The sequence below is a fragment of the Amblyomma mixtum genome, chromosome 3 (genome assembly GCF_055824585.1).
Source record: "Amblyomma mixtum isolate Tamu chromosome 3, ASM5582458v1, whole genome shotgun sequence".
NCBI lineage: Eukaryota > Metazoa > Arthropoda > Arachnida > Ixodida > Ixodidae > Amblyomma > Amblyomma mixtum.
Genome location: NC_143014.1, coordinates 14,450,984 through 14,464,382, shown reverse-complemented (window position 1 = coordinate 14,464,382; position 13,399 = coordinate 14,450,984). Strand labels below are relative to the sequence as shown.

The following is a 13,399-nucleotide window of genomic DNA, read 5'->3' as shown; positions in this document are numbered from 1 at the left end:
AAGTTTAGTGGCTTGGGTGCTATGGAGACCTTGTAAGCTTTACGGAGCATGGCATCTAGGGTGTCTATTTCTTCTTGTCGGAGTCGGAGGTATGGGTCTGTGTAGAGGAAACGAATGAGTATAAACGCATGAATGAGGCGGTAGAAATTGTGCTCCTTCGAGCCATAGTGTTTGCCGGAAACTCTGCGGATGAGGTGCAAGGGCGCTTCCGTCACCTCTTGAGTTTCCTGGTAGTGAAAGTGTGAAAGGCCCAGGATCCGCAATGTGTCAACTTCCAGGACGGGCATCTGTCCATAGTAACGGTGATGGGAGCCGTGGGAAGGGTACATGGAGAGGGGCATATGAGAAGGAGCTTAAGGTAGTGATGCATAACTATCGATAGTACTATCGATACTATCGATAGTTGAGTGACTATCGAACTATCGATGGTAAAAAAGACTATCAATAGTACTATCGATAGCGCACTACCGATAGTATTATCGATAGTAGTATCAATAGTACTAATGATAGTACTATCAATAGTTCTATTGATAGTACTATCGATACTATAAAATCAACCACGCGTACACACTTTATCCTAAACTTGGTTTCCCAAGTGTGTGGTATGGAGGTGATGGTATGAGTTGCTGACAGGACTCTCCCGTTTTCGTGGCCTTTGTGTCACCGAGCTCTGCAGACGTTCCCTACGTAAAGTTGCTGGATAAAATGTTAGCGTGCGAATGTTCTAGTTGCGAAGCATGTGTGCGAAAACCATTTCTGCAGCGGTTACGTCAGCAAGCCAGCACAACTTGTGCTGTTTGTTCTTTAATCGGATGCAGTTCCAGGTATTTTTCCGAACTGTCCCTACTACTGCACAGTGCCAAGATTGCTGCGGTCTTCAATTCACATACACAGGCTGGCTAATGAAGCTGAAACAGTGGCATTTTCAATGTTCCAAGTTTAATACCAGCTTGTCATCGCATCACCCATTGGAATTCGGGGTACGGGGAGGTGGCTTCATGTGGCTGAATGTCCGGATCGGAGCTGCACTGTGAACCTTCTGCAGGACCTTCTTTTTCGTACCCCATGTACACTCGATGTCGGTGCAGCAGAGGACTTGCAGTGTACCAAGGCTGGTCCTGGGTGTGATTTTTCATTATTAGCAAAGACTCTCAAATAACTATTCAATTAAGCATGGGTAAAAATCACGTAGGTACGGCAGAATCTGTCGCTATACTATGCTGTCTGACCAGTAGTTGCGTGGAGGCACATATGATTCAACTAAGTTATCGGTGCACAGCAACACAGTCACGTCATAGCCTTCTGGTTTTTCTCTATTAGGAAACGCACCATTTGCACCTTTGAGGTGCTGCTCGCCATTTCTCGCTCATCATCATAGACCGTGAGGCCTCTCAAGGAAGCCAGATGTTAATTATTTTTCTACAGTCATGTACAAAACTTTCTGTGGTTGGAAATAGTAACACTGAAACACCAGGATTTGTAAGATGAGTAATGAAAGGATCACCAAATTGAATTTTATTTCTAAGGTGCGCATGACACTCGAAAGGCAGATATAAACTATAGTGCAGGTAAAAAAAATATCTGTACGTGAGTATGTCAAAGGACTTGCTACCAAGCTCTGTTCTGAAAAATATTAAAGCACATTTATTTTTTATTTATTTATTTATTTATTCAAAGTACCTTCAGCGCCCATGAGGCATTATTGTAGGGGGGTCATTACTATATACAATAACAAATGCAAAGAAGATATTGGAAAACATGTCAGCAAGGATAACACAACATATTAAAAGAAGACTAAATGAGTTTACAACAAGTATGAGTGATGGCGCAGTGCTGGTAAACACACGAGACCTGGAAAAAACTTAAAAAAAAAAATACATCAGACTATCGCTTCAACAGCACTTTCGAAATCAGGTGCACAAACCACATCATTCGGAAGCTTATTCCAGCCCAGGATTGTGTTAAGGAAAAACGAATACTTAAATACATTAATGCGGCATTGATAACTATTAATCTTTTTCGTGTTATCGAGTCTCTCCGAAATGTAATATGGCTGCTTTAGATAAGTGTTTTTATTAATACCGGTACAATCATTGTAAATACTGTGCAAGAACTTCAGCCTGAAGATTTTTCTTCGGGTTGCTAAAGTCTTCCAACCAATACTGTCGCGAAGTTCGGAGCTCTCTATATGAAAATTAAAATTTCCAGTCACAGACCTTGCAGCGCATTTCTGTACCCTTTCTAACTTGTCAATGAGTGTACCCGTGAAAGGGTCCCATGCTACACATGCATATTCTAATACTGGCCTGACATTTGTTAAATATAATGTTTCTTTTAGTACCTGGGGAGAGCTTTTGAAATTTCGTTGGAAAAAATACAAAAGACGAGAAGCTTTGGCAGTTATCATGTCAACACGGGCTGTCCAGTCGAGGGATGCTGTGAGTATAACACCAAGATATTTAACCTTATCAGTAGTTTGGATAGTGTCATGGTTTAAAAGGTACGATCCAAGAATTTTCTTTTTTTGGTTTGTAAATTGCACATGCAAACACTTAGGTACATTCAATTGCATGCCCCACTTCAAGCACCACTCGCAAACTCTGTCAAGGTCAGCCTGTAATACACAAAGATCATCAAGGCACGTGACAGGGGAATACAAAACGCAATCGTCAGCATACAGTCTGACAGTGGATCTGAGGCCGACAGGTATGTCATTGATGAATATGAGGAACAGTAATGGTCCGAGCACCGAACCCTGTGGCACTCCAGATAAAACATCGACAGGCGAGGATGATGCACCATTGATTACCACCTGCTGCTGGCGTGCCCTTAAATAATCTTGTAGCCAACCGAACAGATAGTCAGGGAGACCAAGGCATGACATTTTTTTTAAAAGAAGGTGGTGCGGCACAACGTCGAAGGCCTTCTTAAAATCTAGAAAAATAGCATCTATCTGAAAACAGTCGTTCATCCCAGATGCAATGTCATGAATGAACTCAGTTAGCTGCGTTGCACATGACAGCCCTGATCGAAAGCCATGCTGCGCTGATGTGAAAAAACTGTTGTCTTGAAGGTGTTTTACAAGTCCAGAATAGATTATGTGCTCCAGGGTTTTGCAACAAACAGATGTCAAAGATATGGGGCGGTAATTGGAAACCTGGCTGCGATCGCCCTTTTTGTGAACTGGTGTAACATTGGCTATTTTCCAGTCTATAGGTAGTTTCGCGGTCTGTAGTGACTTGTTGAATAAAGTAACCAAAAAGGGACTGATATGTTCTGCACAGTATTTTAGAATATAGTTAGGAATGCCGTCAGGACCTGGTGCGGAATGCGCATTTAGGTTTTGTAGCAATGATTTGACACCTTGATCGGTTACAACCATATCTGGCATTGCATTAAGCTGTTCCTGCTGTTCCGTAATTGCGCCTGAGCACCAAGCTGAAAAGACGGAGTGAAAATATGCATTGAAACACTCTGCTCGGGCAGAGGCAAACATGAAAAAGCATCCTAGTTGCGATATGATTACTGCTAAATTGGTCTGAAAAAAATAAAACCCCTGGTAGCTCTACCAGACTCCCATGAAAGTTGCGAATTGGCAATGTGCAGACGTGACCAGAACAAATCATAACGCAACTGCTGTGTTAAGTACACTGTGTGTCTTCAATGTATATGAAGCTTCGCAAGAGTGCAGGCATTATGCATGCTGCCCAGCACCTGTGTTAAATTTTCGCTTAGTTTGCTTCACAGACAACCACTCTAGTCAAGCCTGCTCACATCTGTACACAATTTTGTACAGAGCCTGAAGGGGTAAACACGGGATTGGCAATGTGCAGAGGCGCAAGTTCAACTTTTACAAACCTCAAAGCCACGAACACAGCCTCAATCTTCTGTATTTTTGTTAGCATACCGATTTCCGCGTGTGATTTTTTGCACCGTGAGAAGATTTATAAGCCATGTCTTTGTTCAATAAACGGCAGTTGTAGACTAGCGTCTGTCCTTGTGTCAAAATATATCGAGCTTGTGTCGAGCAAATATGTTTGTGATTTCTCTAGCTTCCACTGAAGAACTGGGTTACACAGCAGGGCGGCTTGTGTTCACAACACAACGAATTCAAAGAAAAATCAGACGGAAATTGGTATATTGTCAATTATTGCATGCAAAAAAAAATTAACTAGCGTGGTACATCCAGCCAAACAAGTTGGAATAAGCGTCTTGTGTAGCACATGTGCTTAGTCTCGCTGGTTTTGCTGCTCCGCGCCATGATAAGGTGCTGACAGATTAATGGTCGCACGATACTGTTAAAAAATTGGCCGGGTGTACAGGGTCGTCCACTCTTAGTTAGAACCCGCTGGCGCATGGCCGCACTCTTCAGAGGGCCACCGCGTGCGACACAGTCGCTCATCGCAGCAAAGTGGCGCCAGAGAAGGTGTACCTGGCGTGGTGCTTCGCGTCATCTGCCACTTCGCTTCGATGCGCAGCCGTTTCGGCCACAGTGACCCTCCAAAGAGCACGGCCATGCGCTAGCGTGTTCTAACTAAGAGTGAACGACCCTGTACATTAACCTTCCCAGCCAAACAGTATGCAACTGCACGTACTATGTAAATGGGCCTGGGCCGCCCTATATTTCCCTGCTCCATGATGCAATCACTGACAACGCGGTGGTTCTTACCTGTAGTAGTGTGTAAGTGCAGCGGAGATTTGTGCACTATTCGGAGAGGCGAGTGGTACACGACTACTTCGCTTATTTCACTGCTGGCTCATGAAACACATCGATGAGTTTGACGGTTATCTCTGGTCTCCTCGATTTGGCTGCACCAGTTCAGGCGGCGCTGCACTCGATTTGCCAGTGCAGCTAGCGCCACCTGCACTTTGGCACTCGATTTGACGTAGTGCTGCACAAGTTCTCGTGCACTAGCCACCCGGCGAGCACCCTCCGTAGCAGACGGCTCCATGGCCACGCTTGTTTTAGTGAGCGGCGTTGAGACCATGGTTGAGGTGGCTGCATAACCGTGCTGGCACTGATAAACAGCTGAAATGACAGTGCGCGTATGTGTGTGTGTATGCGCGCGAGAGTGCTTGCCTGTGTACGTGCCTAAGCGACTGGCGGGCATATGGCGCACTGCGTTCTCATCTTTCTGTCCAGCCTCGCATGTGCTAATTTACACGACCTCTCTTTTGTGGGCAAATATTATTATTACTCGCAGCGCGATGGAGCATTTGCATAAATAGGCAGATGGTGAGATGTTTTTTAATACGTGAGTGATCGCTATGTTTGTGATGACTTGCTACGACATCAGTATACCTCCACTTGCAGCGATCGACTGGCCTTGAGGTCGCCGTCAGCCCACACCTACGCCTGCCATTTAGTCTCTGATAGTCACTCTGCCGTCACCGTCCGCGGACAGTGGACGTGAGTTGTGTTCATATATAGTTCCAGTTATCAGGCAACTCTTTCCTTCTGTAATTGCGGCAGTCACTTTGTGATAGAACAGCAACAGCCCAAATCGTGTGTATGAACTGTCAAATGTCGTCTCGAGCGGAAGTCTGAGTAACCTCTCGAATTCAAAGTTTGTTGCCTCTTCAAAGTACCCATTGAAATGGTGACGGTCGACCGGCCTGCGCCACTTTGCAAAACGCAGCGGAAAGGACGATGTCAAATTCTTCACAACTTTTGGAATTAACAAATTTCATAGCAGCTCCACGAGATATGCACTACTTTGACAAACGCAGAGCATTCAGTACAGTTAGCACAATCCCGCGCATATGTTTAACCACGCGACAGGCACCACCACATGGCCGCAGCAGACGAACGTTTCTGCACTTTTTCACCGCTGCACTGAGAGCACTAGTGTCAGGCTACACTCGCGCCACGAGAACTGGCACTGCACTGGCACGGCACTTTTGTGAACTCGTGCAGAAAGTGCAGCCAAATCGAGGAGACCTCTCGTGTGTGCCACAGCTACGCTGGATGTCTGCACGCAAAGCACGACAATCTAGCTTTCATTGGCTAGTTTTCCTTTCACACCAGCTGAAATCAAGTATTCAGCCTCATTTATGCATTCGCCTGCTTTAAAACGATGAGAGTTTACGTTGCACAAGAGGAAGTCTAATTGGGTGTTCCGTATTTATCTGTCCGAGTTATAAAAAAATTCTCCTGTGCAAACCACTGGTTTCTTTTGGCTTAAGCACTGACCACAGGGTAGTTTATGATAGTCTGTGGTTTTTGGTAAATAATTTAACATCGGAACTTGCCTGGACTGGCCGGAATAAATGAAAAACTAGTGTCATCTGTGCGTAAAATTTTCATCAAGGCAAGCAGGATAGCCGATCTGAGAGGCTGTGCCATCTGGTGAACTGCGAGGCAACCAATATTCCTGCTCGGAGCTGGGGTAAGTCTCGTAGTACCCCAGATGGCGCAGCCTGTCAAATCTGCTGCTTCGCTCGCCTAGACGAAAATTCTCTGTGCAGACAACTGTAGTTTTTCTGCTGATTCTGGACAATTGAGGCAAGTTCTGATGTTTAAATTATTTGTTGAAAAATGCAGATTATCATAAGCTACCCTATGGTCTGTGCTTGATCCCAAACAGGCAAGTAGTTTGTGCAGGAGAATATTTTACGACCCAGACAGATAAATACAGAACACCCTGTATATATTCCCCAGCAACAGATACTGTGAGACCTTCCTGCGTCCACCATGTTGCCCATTGTGGCCAGACTTCATAGCACCCATGTCATTAATTTTACTCTGGCATCTCCGTCGGGCGCGCGCCGCGTGAGGGCCCCGAGTGATGACAAACATCGCCCTTGCTCTCGCCACTCTTGCGTGGGTGCTTATCATGGTTGATAAATTTCTAGTGCGGCGTTCGGCTACTCTACTGCTGATGGTTGGGGTGAAGGGCAGCAAGTGAAAGAATACACCGTGGTAGCTAATCAGAACTGAGGAAATCACCATTTCAAACGTGCTTTCCGGTTCTGTAAGCAAGAAATCTTGTTCCGGATCGCTGATTAGAATACGCTATTAGATGCGTTAGGGGAAAAAAACATCCTGCAGACGAGTTCGCAACTCAGGGTGCAGAAAAAAAAATCGCACCTTCTTCAGGGTGGAGAAAATATGAAACATCGGTGCAACTAAGATGAACCAGCCTTTACCACTTCGGAGTACCATGCATGTTTGTCGCTGAATTGCCACCAGCTTGCTCCGCTACTGCGCGGCGGCGCCATGACTTGGACAGTGCGTCACGTGTTCCCCTTGGTCGCGACCTTCAGCAGTGGAGTAGCTGAATGCCAGAGTAGAAATTTATCGAGCACGATCAGCCACGCGAGAGCAAAGTTTGTCGTCACTCAGCACTCTCCCAGCTAGCACGCGGCTCGAAATAGCAGTGCCGCGGTGCGACCCCGCAGCCACTCCTGCTGCCGGAACTGTAGTCTCTCCACTTGCTCGCGCCTGTGCATGCCACTGTACATAGGATCCATGGTTGTCACTAGTGGCCGATGTCCTGACTTTAGAATATTGATGGTGAAGCAATTCCACTTTTTGGTTTTTTTCTTAACCGTACTGGACACGAAATCCATGGCAGCGATGGGCCGAACTTGCACTTTTTGTACATGGACTGGGATCCAGGCATTCGCTCTGTCGGTCTAAGAACGTTCTTGCTGTGCACGCACACCATGCTCGATGAAGAAAAGAATGGCAGCACAGGCCTCGCCGTTCCCTGCCATGTAGCGGAACCTAGATCTGAAATCAGTCACCACACTCACGGATTATTTGAACGAGTGCAGAGACAGGTAGCATACCCCAGTCCTGGAAGCATGCAGAGATGATTTTTATCCCCAAGCCCAACAAGTAGATTAACCTTGATAACCTTAGGCTGATCTGACCTCCTACTCAGGCAAGCTAATGGAGCACGTGCTATTTTAATAGTCTTAATAATATATAGTCTAATAAACGCGCGCAGTAGAATGCTTCTCTCACGTAAGCGGGGGGATAGTTTGAGTCCAAATTTAGCACCGAAATGGGATTTGGTCGGCATTGTTTCATACTACATTTGTTTGGGTTACTTGCCTGAATCAATCAAAAAAAGTCGCATATTCGCATCGTCTGCGGCGATGATGAAGTAAATCAAGCTGTTCTGTCACCGATCAAACTGGTGGTGCCATCTCGTTTGTTGCCTGTGAAAATTCCGCAAAGGAGGGGTGTTTTGCAGGAGGTTTGAAGATGTTCTTTCAACTGGTTTTTTAAAGGTCGCATAAAACTTAGTTTCACCAAAACTGCGCTAAATTTGGAAACTTTCGATTGCCTATCACAATACATCTTTTCGAGTGTCGTCTGCTTCGTCTGTTCGCTACCGCTGCAGTTTGATGTCGTACATTGCCATAGAATAGATGCTATGAGCGCTTTGACACCCTCCTGAAAGCATTTCTGTACTATGATGTCTGTGTGGATACCATTTGGTTCTCCTTAATTTGCGGAGGGACGGGTAAGGAGCAGCGGCAGTGTGTTAACTCTCACCAGGCAGGATTTTGGTGGCCCTGATAAGGGCTGTTTCTAAACGTGTTCTCGAGATCCTGTGCCGCTCAGCCTTCAGCGTGGCCGCCGTTGGCTTGAATGCATACCTCCAGGCGATCTTCATAACTTCTGAAAACGTTTGCCCGCATTTCATCAGTGATCTGCTCAAACATGTGTTCAATGTGGGCCTTGAGCGCAGCAATGCTTGTTGATGTGCCGGTGGTGTACACAGGTGTGATTTTACGAAGCCCCATACAAAAAAAATCGCACAGGGTGAGATCAGGTGACCTCGGAGGCCAGGGCATGTTTGCTGACCCGCAGCCCATCCACTTGTGTGTGGGAAATTTGCGTCCAAAAAACGCCGAACCTTTGAGGCGTAGTGTGCTGGGGAACCGTCGTACTGAAAGATGCAGATCTCTTGCTGCATGTGACTGGTTCAGCTTAGGCAGAATCTCATTTTTCAGCAGTGGCATGTACTAGTCTGCAGTGGCAGTACCACTGAAAATAAAATGGTACAATGACCCCCTCTCGCTGAATTCCACACCAAGCTGCCTTACCTGGAGAGTGCACTGGACATGTCCTTGAAAACCTGGGATTTTCCCGGGACCACTTCTTTTCCAAGATCATTTAATAATAATAATAATAGTAATAATGTTTATTTCACCACCAAAATGTACATGGTGGCAGGATGCCCACAGTAAAAGCTGCCTCTTGGACAGCTTGACTCCACTATGGACACCCAGCTGCTAACTTTGGCAGAAAAACAGTGGGTCACAACTTTCTATACATATGTATTAAACAATGTTACACATGATCACAACAGGTACTTGCCGTAAGAAAAATAAAATGACATGCATGAAGTAAACAAGCAAAATAATACATTTAATTTGCTCTAGAAACACAATGGAGAGTCATATAGTAAAAAGTGCAAAATTTGAGCTCTAATAATGCTCCCATTTAGCTGAGAGAAGCATTCTGTGGTGCGCATTTACTTGCACAACACGTATATATGCAGAGCTACACGTCTCAGCAGTCAACCAGCCAGATTGGCTATGATGGAGATGGTTTCCACCTCTAGACCGCTAGTTGCCGAGGGGGTCGCTATGCCGCGGCCATCGCCTTTACTGACGCTACTACCATATTAGCAACTCGAAGTTGGCGGTCAGCAACTTGAGTATGGGTAGGGTCTACGGTCCCGCCGCACAAACACTGACAGAAATAAGAGAATCTTGTCTCTAACTCATATGGACCCCAGCTCACGCAAGGAATCCGGTGAGGCTGCCGACCAACACGCTTTAGAATGAGCCGGCCGAGCGGTGGCGCAAAATCAGGAACTGGCACCCTTTGGTGAGCCACTCAGCATATCACAAAGTCTACACATTACAAAGCAAGAAGAACTCTCCCACCGTTCCATAAAACACTGACCCGACAACGACAGGTCATGTGGAGACAGCTAATGATGAGGACCCTCCCCAACTCAAACTACATATCTAAATTCATAAAAAAGGATATCAATACCTCCTGCCGCTTTTGTGGTTGAGGAAGATAACTGCGACCATATGATCTGGATGTGCAAAGTCCGTAAGCCTCCCTCAGAATTTTTGCCTCTTCCCTGTAAAGAGGCTTGGGTAAAGCTAAGATCCAGCTATGACCCCGACATCTAGTCCAAGGCTGTTGAATGGGCCGGCATTGCCTAAGGTCTCCACGGCCTGTGGTGCACTGGCTAACTTGCCTTAATCCCCTATGCTTATGCGCAGTATAGTTTTGTCACCCTCAGCCTGCCATGCAGATGTAGTGTGCAGCTGTTATGTCGCCGTCGCTCTCGATCAGCACCCACACTTTTAGCGGATCCTGGTTGAGGCTTTGCGAGTGGTTAACCAGTGAATAAAACGCACAGTCAGCACATGTTATGGTGCTCTTGGGCAGCACCCTCATTGTTAACGGATCCTGGTTGAGGCTTTGCGAGTGGTTTAGCTGTGATTAAGACGCGCAATCAGCACATGTTATGGTGCAAAAGAAGCCGCCTTACCTTTGTTATTATGATTGTGGTGTCGGCCAACACCTCCTTCACAGACGCTCGTGGGCCTCCAGTGCCCTCCGCGACTTACGAGTGGTAAAGCTGGTCCTCAGCACCAAGAATACGTGGATGTCCGAAGAATCCACGCATGGCCACAAGCCAATGTCTTTGAAGCAGTCACTTGCACGCTGCTTGAAAGGGTCCTTTTCGATTGCTTTTGTTTTGTCCTCGTAATGTTGTCTATTGCATTCGGATAGCATTGCTACATAATCTTAAAGAACTGAAGTCATTCTGTTTGCAAACAGGCAACTTGTAGCATGTCACTCGAGCAGTTATCACATACGTGCATAGTCGCAGCATGCTGCTGTAGTGGCTGCGAAGACTGTAGCGGGCGTTTGCTAAGGAGTACTACGATGGCCGCTCACCCACAATGCATTGCGCCGCCGGCTTTTGTTGGCTTTCGTGCACACCCCCCCTGTTGCTTGCGATAACTCCGTCCCTACGCACGATGTCGTGATCTTAAACTGGAAGATGTGTACACATGACGCGACTTTAGTGCCCTTAGCAGCGGCGCATGCTCGGCAAAGACGGCCCCGGCTCGGCCGTCGCGCCCTTGTGCCCGTTGCATGCGAGGAGTCATGTGCTTGCTACATTCTTTCGCTCGCCGCTTTGAACTGTGAACGGCAGGGCTAAATTACTTCTCGGAGATCTAAAAATGTAGCTTTAGGATATCAGGAGCGTTGCCTCCAAAACGTTTGCGTCATCGTCAAAAGACCCCTCTGAGATGGTCCCACTAGATAGGGAGACCCTATTGTTTAGAGGGCTAGGGGAGTAGTGGGGCCCCAGTGCACAGAACAATAATCCGAGGGGCGTACCTTCTCGAGTGGCACAGCGAGGTTACTCAAGTCCAGCCGTACTGCTTGGCACAGTGTCGTGTGCTGCTGCCACTGCTCATGCTGGCGTTGCAGTTGGTAAATAAAACGATGTGTGGTGCCAGTTTGATTTGAAGTCCCCTTGTGGGGGTTACCTGAATTGCAGAAGTCGCTCAGTCAGTTCTGTGACGTGACAGCGTTCACAGGTAGCGATATTTGTGGCAGCTAAATAGTTGCGCTGTAGCGCACAATGCGCCGTGCGCGTGCCGTATTGCTCCGAATAAGAACTGACATCCCTTACAAAGTAGCAACAGCAAAACCTGAACCCTATTCGATCGTGGATGCCTAGTGAAATAATGTAGCATGCAAGCACACATACGATGTCGGGCTGTCGCTGTCACACAAAAGTGTGCCTACGATGTTGAATGGTAGGTGCCCTGTGTGCGTGCAAGCCTGACTGAAAATGACTGAACAACAAACAAAACAGCGCACTACACGTACACAAAGATAATGCTACAGACAACCACCGCACTCCTATCACACTAAAGGTCCTCACGTGTAAACCACAAAGTCACACTCATGCAGGCTTGCTACCAAGCGCGGGTGGTTCGCACGCTATCTCAGACGCGGAGTACTGACAAAATCCCAGGTGGTACCTTTTTTTCAAGAGGCGCTGCTGTTCTACGAGAGGAGTGTTGAGTATTTAAATATTGTTAAATATTTAAATATTCATTATTTTTTTCTTATTTGTATTTGTGTAATGTATATAAAACTAAAGTGACATGTATATAAAACATATAGTGTCAGCTTTATAAACACGCATACGTGCGCGAGAAATGACTGAATGCATCAAAAAAGTTGGCGCCTGCTCTGTTTCAATTCTGCAAATTGTGCTTGCAAACAGGTCAGCGAACAAACTTCTGTTGGTAAGTGACTGGTTTAGGTTACTCAAACGAAGACCTTTAAGACAGGCTATCTGAAGCCAACTAACTCAGCCACAGTGTGCTTTTCTTTAATAACATCCTTGAAGTGTTTTTCAGAAATCTGATCTGAGCGCAAACACTTTGAGACAGGGGCGGGCCAAGCAGGCACTGCCTCCTCAGTGGAAATTTTTGAGGGGCGACACCCCCGGAGTTCTTGGGGCTACCTGTGCTTTCATATGTGAATGTGGCAACACGGCTGATACGACATCCAAAAATCGAGCCTGCACTGTGATTTGATTACAGGGAGACTGCGGCACCCGGTGCACCTTGGCTCAGCTCATAAACAGATCTCAATGATGTGTATTTTCTATCGCTGAATGTGCTCACGGGCGCCGCCGCCGACCGGATATGCAGTGAACACAACCTGTGCAGAGGCTCTTGACTCCGACTGTCTCACGGCTCTGAGGTTCCAGCACGCGCACCATGGCCTCTGCTATTCCTCTACCCTGCTAAACGATAGGGTCCCCCCCCTATTCTAAACGTTTCTGATGGGACGATCTCACAGGGGTTCATTCACGACGCAAACATTCTGGAGGTAACGCACCTGATATCCTAAAGCCATACTTTTATTTAGAACGCCGAGAAGCAGTTCAGCCCCCTGGTGGCGAGTGAAAGAGTGTAGCCTTGGCTGCGAACACATGGGCGTGACGGCCGGCAGCCGGGCCGTCTTCGTTGGGCACGCGCTGGCGCTGAGGGCATGTCTGCGCATAACTTTTGCGGTTTAAGGTCACGACGTTGTGCGCAGAGATGCCCGAGTTTTTTTTCTAAGCAACATGCTTGGCTGCTAAGGTAAAAGCTTGGGCGAGTTGATGGTTGATCATTTTAGAACGGTGCAAAAAAGACACAGGAAGAGACATACAAACGGGTGCTGCACCCATTTGTACGTCTCTTCCTGTGGTCCGTGTCTTTTTTGCACTGTTTTAAAATTGGCTGCCAGCTGTGCAGGTCCGTAGTTGACCTAGTCTCTTCATGTGTAGCCTGCAAAATGTTGGTTATTTGTGCATTTTCATTGTCCTTGCTA

At 46.7% G+C, this 13,399-nt stretch overlaps 1 protein-coding gene across 6 annotated transcripts in view; it reads left to right on the top strand.

The window, feature by feature from the left end:
* HPS1 (Hermansky-Pudlak syndrome 1 protein) overlaps positions 1-13,399 on the top strand; it is a 67,213-nt gene that overhangs the window by 4,068 nt on the left and 49,746 nt on the right. The gene's annotated exons all lie outside the window — the stretch shown is intronic.